This window comes from Adiantum capillus-veneris, chromosome 8, assembly GCF_014529385.1.
Source record: "Adiantum capillus-veneris isolate H3 chromosome 8, ASM1452938v2, whole genome shotgun sequence".
NCBI classification, from domain to species: Eukaryota; Viridiplantae; Streptophyta; class Polypodiopsida; order Polypodiales; family Pteridaceae; genus Adiantum; species Adiantum capillus-veneris.
The window spans coordinates 102,469,174-102,479,053 of record NC_140938.1 but is presented as its reverse complement, the minus strand read 5'-3'; the positions used below and the strand labels follow the sequence as shown (position 1 = coordinate 102,479,053).

The following is a 9,880-nucleotide window of genomic DNA, read 5'->3' as shown; positions in this document are numbered from 1 at the left end:
AAGAGTGAAATGCATAGGCATTGTGAATGCGGTCAAATTAAAGGAATTTAATACAGAAGTGGAGATAGAGATTTTTGTCATGCCACACAAAGGGAAGGGCTACCCTATCATTCTTGGGAGACCCTGGCTCATGGCTATGGAAGCTAAGAAAGACTGGAGTACCGGAATGATTCTGATGAAGGACGCTAAAGGGAAGTCCATATTCTACGACATGAGGACTGGAAAGCAACACAACATGATCTTGGAAGCTTCAGAAGATGAGTTCACCAATGACTATATGTCCACCTCAGGATAAGAGACAACAACAATTGAAGAGAGTGATAGTAGCATCGAAGTGACGGGGGTCATCCTGAAAGACCCAAAAAGATTGACACAATCTGAAGCACCACTGATAAACCAAGAAGGAGCTACATCAAATGCTCTCCAATGAGTTAACCTATGAAGAAAGAAAGGAGTATGTCTCCATGTTAGGTAACTTCACTACATTGTTCATTGATGGTTATGATAAGATCACAAGAATCATAGTAGCACAACACCGCATAAAACTCAAGGAAGGAAGTTACCCGTAGTGCAAAAGCTCTGAAGACTTGGGGTAATCCAACAAGAGGCACTAATCAAAGAAGTGAGGAATTTGCTACAGGCAGGTTTCATCTACCCCGTCAAAGACTCAGAGTGGGTCTCTCCAGTAGTGGTAACACCAAAGAAGAATGGCAAGTGGAGAGTCTGTGTGGACTATAAACCTCTCAATGCAGCCACAAAGAGCGATCACTTTCCCCTCCCATTCTAAGATGAAATCCTCAATGAAGTGGCAGGTCATGAGTGCTAGACAGTATGTGATGGATACTCAGCATACTTTCAGATATAGTGGAAGAAGACCAGAAAAATACAACTTTCATAACACCTTGGGGATGCTTTGCTTACAGGGTGATGCCTTTTGTCCTCACCAACGCTCCGGCCACATTCCAGTGTTATGTGACTTTTGTCTTCCAACCATACTTTGGAAAGTCAATACGGGTCTTCATAGATGATTTTTGCATCTATAGTTCACGCTCCCTCCATTTGAGCAAGGTCTATGATGGCCTGACCAGGCTACAAACCTTGGGTGGCCAGCTCAACTTGGATAAGTGTCACATTGGTGGATTGAGGCTGACCCTAGCAAGATTCAAGCTTTGGTATCTTTGTCATCACCCACCACCGCTAAGAAGTTGGTTTCTTTCCTTCAGAAGGTAAGATACTTAACCAGGTTCATTCACTTGCTATCTCAAGTGGTTCTCCCTCTACAACAAGTCACCCAAAGTGATGTCTTCTCATGGAGTGAAGAAAATGAGCAGCAATTTACCGAGGTGAAGCAAATCCTAGCTACGCTTCCCACTATTTTATCCCCCTTGATGGGGCGAGCCATTTTATGTGAACTCCAATGTAGGAAATGATACACTTGGAGCCATACTAATGCAAAAGGACCCCCAAACTTCTTTCATGCGTCCTATCTACTTCTCTAGTCGTGTCATGACCCCATCAGAAAAGGGATTCACCACAGTAGAACACATGGGGCTCGCATTAATGTTTACTATCACAAAGTTCCGCTCTTATCTACTGCCTAGACCCTTCGTAATTCTAAAAATAGAGGAGGTTTTTCCGTATGTAATGCGACACATGGATGTCTCATCTAGAATCTCTAAATGGCTAGTTAGGTTACAAGAGTTTGACTACACTATGCAAGTAGAAAACTCCACCAGCGCCAGACTAGCAGGTATTCTTACTCATCACCTGATGCAAATCCTCAAGCTTCCAGAACAGGTGATAGAAAATGCAAAATCAATGAAAGATAAAGTCCAAAAAGCTACACAAAGGTCACCTCCAAAATCTCCATAGAAGAGATAGATTTTGCCAAAAAGTACAGTGAATCTTCTAAAATCAAAGGTTACTCAGATGCAGGTAGACAATGCTCAACAATTGCAAAAAGATACAATATTACAATCAATGGAGCCAACATTGATTGAACCAGATGGTCAAAGCAAAGAAAATGCAGATAAAGTCCAACCAAAGGACACTACCACAACAAAAGTAGTCAATACAAAGAGAAATCTTGGGACAATCAAGTGCAACATTGTTGGTGAAAACAAAGAAAAGTTTTCGAGAGAAGTAAAGCTAGATTTTCAACTAGACAAGAACCTGATTTCTTTTTGCACTTGGAAAAGATGTGGCCAAAAGATGTTAGAGATACAGAAAGAAAACATGGATTCATCACAGACAACAAAGAATGAAGACCAAAACTGGTCACTTGTGGACGACAACACAAAGTCCTCAAGAACAGTTAGAATGGAGATTGATATCAAAGAAAATCTTATTGAGGATGATTCATCTCCATCGAGCATAACTTCAGAAGATCTTAAAGAAAATCAGGTAATAGCAAGTACAGATCAAGTAGAAAAAAAAACGACCACGAAAGCTATTGAGCCGAGAATGCCACCAAAGCTATTGAGCCGAGAATGCCACAAGTCCAGAAGAAATGGTTGCTACCCTTAGCATCCAACACCATGAAGAGCAAGTAAAGTTTTAGGTGAAGTTTTCAAAGGAAATGCTTGCAGATGTCATCCTTGGACATCAGTGGTTAGACCAACTCAAGGCCTACAAAGAAAAGAAAATGCTACTACTCTCGTCTCCAAAAGGTATCAAGCAACAATTACAGAGATCGTTAATGCTAGATTCAGAGTTACAAAAATCACAAGAATCAAATACAAATCTTGCAAACAAAGGTAAAGTTAAAGTGGACCTTCCACCGATTATCAAAGAAGGTGTAACATCATATGCCTCTACATCAAAGAACCCTCATGGACCAGCTTCTTCAAGCAAGTCAAAATTTAAAAACTTCAAGTCAATTGCTGACCCAATTGAAACCTCTAAGGAGACACCCAGAAAAGAAAAGATATTTAAGCCAAAGTACTCAAGAAAGCAAAAGATAGTCAAGCAAGTGTTTGTTTTGGTTTGGATTAAAGACAAGAAATCGACACAGAAAGACAAACACATGGGATGGATAGCATCACAATGGAGCTTAAAGGAACAAGAGTACTATAGAGGTAACAAAAAAATATGGGTACCAAAACCGCAGGTTAGAGAATTTGAAGTAACGTCAAGTCCCTCCCGAGAAAGAAGGCCCGTTAGGTATCAACCTTGACAATATCCTAGGATACCTAAGAAGCAGGTATACAACAAAACAACATCGAAAGATGCTAAAGTCTACCACAACTCTCAAGAGGATACATAACAGAGATGGATCTCAAAGAATCTTCCTCTTGGACAAGGTTTCTACATAGGTTATACAAAGGTTTGCTACCATTCAACCACAAGCCAACTGCAACTACACCACACTTGCATGAAGATCTCAAGAACTCAACAAGATCTAGAGCAAGGCTAAGTCAACAAAGGAGATAAAAAGGTCCTAAAAAGATTTGGATTCCTAAGTTTTTCAATAAACCGAGTCAAAACCCATATATCAACAGTGAACAGAGGCGTACAACAACATCAACGACTCCTATCAACATGCCCAATTGAGAATCAAACAAATAATTAATGTAATTAGGGTTGCAGAGAAACGCACACAGCTTGGAGAAGACAAAGGAAGCTCAAGGCACACAACTAAGAGTATCTTACTTAGTGTGAAATGGAAAGATAGATAGCCCTAGAGTGATGAGCGTACATACAATGCACGGGGGAAAAAAACTCCTAAAGAGGGGAAAAATGCCCAGCAATCCTTGTGTGTTCACAGACATCACTACCACATGCATATGGTAACAAACCCCCCCTGGAGTGATGCGATGAACGAGAGCTGGCACATGAGTAAAGGGAAGTGCCATGCTCTGAGGACATGATCAGTCCACAAAGGGGAGTAAGCCTTAAGCTTTGCGGAAAGCTTCAAGCTTCTCACGAGAAAATGCCTTTGTGAAAAAAACTGCAAGGTTGTCTTGTGTTGGCACATAAGCCAAGCTGACCTCCCCTACTGAGAGCCTCTCCCTGACACAGTGGTAATGCACCTCAATGTGCTTAGTGCAAGCATGAAAAATTGGGTTCCTTGCAACTTCCAATGTACTCTGACTGTCAGTGTAGATAGTATTGGTAGTGTCCTCTCCAACACCCAAATCAGTCATAAGGCGTCTGAGCCATACACAGTCAACCATAGCTGTGAAGATTTCCCTGTACTCAGCCTCACAACTTGAAGTGGCCACAGTAGGTTTCTTCTTGCTCAACCATGATATACATGAACTTCCAAGCATGAAACAAAAACCACTTGTGGACACTTGTGTGTCAAAACAACCAGCCCAATCTGAGTCCAAAAAAGCATGTAAGTTTGGCGGCAATGATCCCCCCTTGGGATAAAACAAGCCAAGATTTAAAGTGCCACTAAGGTAGCGGAAAATTCTCTTGAAAGCTTGCCAATGCTTAGAACCTGGGCTATGTATAAATCTACGGACCTGTGAGACAGCAAACTTAATATCCGGCCTTGTATTGCATACATAAATGAGGCAGCCAATAGCAGTTTGGTAAAGAGTGTCATCAGCAGGATCAGCAGCATTATGTAGACTTGACTTCAAACTTGTTTCCATGGGAGTGGCAATAGGTTTGCAATCCTCAAGTACAAACTTACATAGCAATGTTTCTATGTAACTTTTTTGATACAAAGCAATACCGCCATCACATTGCTTAAACTGTATGCCCAAGTAATGATGCAATGGCCCCAAATCTTTCATCTTGAAAGTAGCATTCAAATCAGCCTTAAATTCAGTAATATGTCTCTCATTTGGTCCAGTGATTAGCAAACCATCTACATAAAGAACCACAATGAGAAGTACATCACCCTCACGCTTTACATACAATGTACTTTCTCTTGGACTGTTATGAAAGCCTCGTTTGACCAATGACTGTCAGCTTTCTCATACCAAGCACGAGGAGATTGCTTCAACCCATACAAAGCCTTTTTACATACTGTACACTTTGTCCTCTTGTCCTTTCAAGACAAAACCACGAGGCTGTGTTACATAAACTTCCTCAAATATGTCACCATTCAAGAAAGCAGTAACAATGTCTGATTGATGTACATCCCAACCAAAATGAGTTGCCAATGCACATAGAAAATTTACTATAATCATACAACAAGTGGGAGCAAAAGTCTCTTCATGATCTATTCCTTTTTTATGTGCATAACCCTTTTCTGATTGCATGGCAGCCATCCAAATTTTTGAATTTTGTGCTTCATCAAAAGACAAAGGTTCCTTAGTATCATGTAATATAGACACAGCCAAAGCATAAAAATATGATGCATAAGATGCATGGTGAGAGCCTGAACGAGTACGACTAGACAAAGGTGCATCCAATTTACTGTCACGTAAAGTGTGCACCAGTCATTTTGGTATACCTCTAGCCTGCTCATTTTCAGCCCTTTCCTCATCAAGTATATCATGTATATTTGCATCAGGAATAGGCTGATCTGTAACATTTTTGAAAACCCCCATAGGCTGTACATTTTCCTCATTGGAATTTACATTCGAACTTCCACCACTGAACAGAGGCAACAAAGTGTCATAAATGTCCTGTGAGCTTACATTACTGTCTCCAGTACATGACAGCAAGGACGGAACAGAATCTTCCACAAACACTGCATCTTGTGAAACTAGAATACGCTTTGTTTTGGATGATACAACCTGTAACCTTTGCTTTCAGCACTATAACCAACAAAAATACATTTGACAACCTTATCATCCAATTTTCTGCAGTGTGTTTGTGTCACCAAAGAATATGCCAAACAGCTAAAAACACACATGTTCTCTATAGAAGGCTTTCTATCATGCCATGATTCATATGGAGTAATATACTGCAAGAATTTTGTAGGACACCTGTTAAGTACATAAGTGGCACACATGATGGCCTCAAGCAAAAAAGAATGCAGCAAAGCTTGACTTTTGACCATACATCATGCCATTTCCATAAGTGACCTGTTTTTCCTCTCAACAACACCATTTTACTGAGGTTTATAAGGCATTGTACATTGGTGTTTTATCCCACGACTAGACAGAAATGCATTAAATTCATGAGACATATACTCTCCCCCTAAATCCGAACAGAGGGTGACCATAGTACATTTTGATACATTTTCAACCATAGACAGAAATTTTTTGAAGCACATATCAACTTTGGACTTTGCTTTAAGCGAAAATACCCATGCATGCCTGGAGTAATCATCAATGAAAGTCACGAAGTATAGGTAATTTCCCAAGGACGGAGTTTGCATGGGCCCACAAACATCACTATCATACAAGCTACAACGTGCATGTGGCCCTAACTGAACCATCCTTTGGAAACATAGAACGCTGCATTTTACCCAAAATACATCCTTCACAAACATGTTTGACAGGTGCTTCAAGAGGAGGTAAAGAAGAAATCATATCAGGTTTCTGCAAACGCAGCAAACTAGCAAAGTTTAGATGCCCAAAACGTGCATGCCAAAGTTTTGCATCTAAAATAGCCATTGAATCTGCAATTGCATTTGCAAAATTTTGTCCACACTTGTCGTACAAAGTGAGCTTATACAACCCATGACACAAAAGGCCAGATGCAACAATTCTCATCAGCAAAACTGAGATCATGAACTGTATATCTATCATCCACAAATTTGACTACAAGCCCAAGTCTAGAAAGTGCAGATACAGACGATTCTTCTTGATCCCAGGTACATAAAGTGCATCACCAAGTGTGAAAGAAATTCCATTTGCAACAATAAGCACAATCTTTCCACCTCCCTGAACCGGATAAGAGGCATTGTTGGCACAAGTGACTGAATTTCCATAAGGGATAGACTCAGACATGACCTCCAAGATACTGCTTCTCCAATAAAATGAAGACATAGCCAGATGTGGGGCTCCTATTGTCGACACAACCCGCATAGTCTACCTCCACATAACCCATGATGGATGCATCACTGTTCCCTAAGCGTAAGCACCTTTTGATCGTACCTTTGAGGTACCTAAGAATGTGCTTCACTGCTTCCAAATGCATGCTGCAAGGATTTGCCATACGTCGGCTCACCACTCCCAATGCAAAAGCAATGTATAGTCTTGTGGCCACCATATCAAACATGAGACTGCCCACTACAAAAGAATATGGTACCTTAGCCATTTCAGCTCACTCAGGATCAGATTTGGGTGCATCTTCCTTGCTGAGTTTCAAGAATGCCTGCATTGGGGTACTCATTGCTTTCCTCCCCTTCTATTGAAACGCTGCAAAACTTTCTCAATGTATGTTTCCTGAGATAACTCAAGAATACGACGTTTGCGATCTCTTTTGATTCGCATGCCAAGAAAGTGTGTAGCATCCCCCAAATCTTTCATTGCAAAATTATTGCTAAGTGTTTTCTTCAAGTTGGCAATTTCTGCAATGGATTTCCCAGCTATAAGCATGTCATCAACATACAAAACTAGAATGACCATAGAGCCATCATCTAGCTTTCTTGTGTACAAGCAGTGATCCTCTTCGCTCCTTTTATATCCTTGAGACCTCATACATGCATCAAATTTATGATACCACTGCCTTTAACCCTGCTTTAATCCATAAAGTGCCTTTTTGAGCTTACATACTAGCTCCTCACGATATGCGTGCTCCTGAACAAACCCTTCAAACTGCTGCATGTAAACATCCTCATCGAGATCCCCGTAAAGAAATGATGTCTTCACATCCATTTGGACAAGTTCCATGACCTCAATTGCTACAAGACCAAATATGGTTGTAAGTGTTGTTATCTTGACCCACAGGCAAAAAGATTTCATAAAAATCAACTCCCTTTTGCTGTTTGAACCCTTTGGCTACAAGTCTAGCCTTGTACTTTGAATTTGGATAACCTGAGGTAAATTTCTTCTTGTAAACCCATTTGCAAGGTAAATATTTTGCATCATTTGGCAGTTCTACCAAGTCCTAAGTGTCATTAGCCAAAATCAAATTATACTCAAATTGCATAACCTGCTCCCACTTCACCACATCATCCGTCATCATGGCTTCTTGGTAGCATCTTGGCTCACCACAATCGGTCAACACGATGTAATCAAGACCTGCTCAAAACGCGCAGGTGGACGAGAGACTCTAGTAGACCGTCTCACTCCTTGACCATAGCATCTCACTCCTTGACCATTGCTATCCGCTCCCTCTAGAGAATTGCTAGTGGAAGGTACATCACTAGCATGCTGAGTTGATTTTACTGTCTCTGAGGCAAAATCCTCAAAAGTGACTCTCTGAATCTCTTTTCCCTTGATAGGTTATTTATGCATCTTCGACTCGTTGAATATCACATCTAAACTACGGTTGACTCGACAAGATTCCGGGTGCCAGAGACGATATCCCATTTCTCCATCTGCACCATATCCAATGAAAATACATTTGTGTGACTTTGGCTCTAACTTCTGTCGAAGATTTTTAGGCACGTGAGCATAAGCTTCACAACCAAAAACACGTAGATGGTCATAGTGGGGCTTACGTTTAGACCATAACTCTTCTGGAATCTCATAATTCAAAGGCATACTAGACGAACGATTTATAATGTGCACTGCGGTCAAGACAGCTTCTGCCCAAAAGCCTTGTGTGAGATTTCCCCTAGAAAGCATGGTTGTGACTCTTTCTTGAATTGTACAATTCATGCACTCAGTAACTCTATTCTGAGCTGGTGTGTATGGTGCAGTAAACTATCTTTTAGTCCCCCTTTTAGCACATAAATTGTCAAACTCCTTGGAGACATACTCTCCACCGTTGTCAATTCGCAACCTCTTGAGTTTCTTGCCAGACTGATTCTCAACGAGTGCTAAAAAAAATTTGGAACACAAGAAGAACTTGATCCTTATGTTTCAAAGGATATGCCCACACCTTTCGAGTAGACTCATCTATGAATATCAAAAATAGCTGGCCTCCCCTAGAGATTTGGTTGACATAGGACCATAAACATCACTATGTACTAAATCTAGAGGTTCATCTCTCTTTTGACCCAATGGTAAGTGCACAGACCTAGTCTATTTTCCATAGATATAGTGCTCACAAACAAGAAAGTCAACATAAGACAAGACAGGTAAGTAGCCAAAACAAGTCAGAGTTCTCATTCCTTTTTGGCTAATATGACCTAGCGGCAATGCCACAACTCAGTAGACGGTAGCTTAACTATATATATGTAATCATGACCAACATATGACACATGCATGGAATACAAGGTACCATGCTTCTGACCTCTTAGTACAACAAGATTACCTTTGCGTACTATCCACGAACCATTGCCAAATGTGGTGTTGTAGCCCAAATCATCAAGCTGACCAACAGAAATCAAGCTTTTAGTCAACTTGGGCACATGTCTCACATTACCTAAAGTAAAGTGAGTGCCATTTCTTAGATGCAATTTGACGTTTTTGACACCCTCAATATCGAGTTCATAAGCATCACCAAGTCTCACTTTGCCACAAGAGTGACAATAAGTAGAGAACCATTCCCTATGTGGTGTCACATGGAAACTCGCACCAGAATCTACTATCCAATTTTGTGCATACTGTGCATCTTCTGTAACAGGAGCCCCAATAGATATATCTGCTGTGAAGACCAATATGTCAGAGGTAAGTGGAATAACCACCACTAGAAGAGACTCTACAATAGGAGCATTTGAAGACTCTAGCACATTGATCTCCTCTAACTTTTCTTTGCCCTTGTTTGAATCATCGGACTTAGAAGTTTCACCAAATTGTTTATCCTTCTTGCTTTGCTACCATTTCGTGCAATCCTCCTTCACATTCCCTTTTTAATGGCAGTGATAGCACTCGACATTACTCATAGAACCCCGGGACTTACTGCATGAGCCCCCCACGTT

General features: G+C 40.8%; 1 pseudogene; it reads right to left on the bottom strand.

The window, feature by feature from the left end:
- Positions 1–3,869: 3,869 nt before the first annotated feature.
- On the bottom strand, positions 3,870–4,601 carry LOC147452662 (secreted RxLR effector protein 161 pseudogene; annotated as a pseudogene).
- Between the last annotated feature and the right edge of the window lie 5,279 nt (positions 4,602–9,880).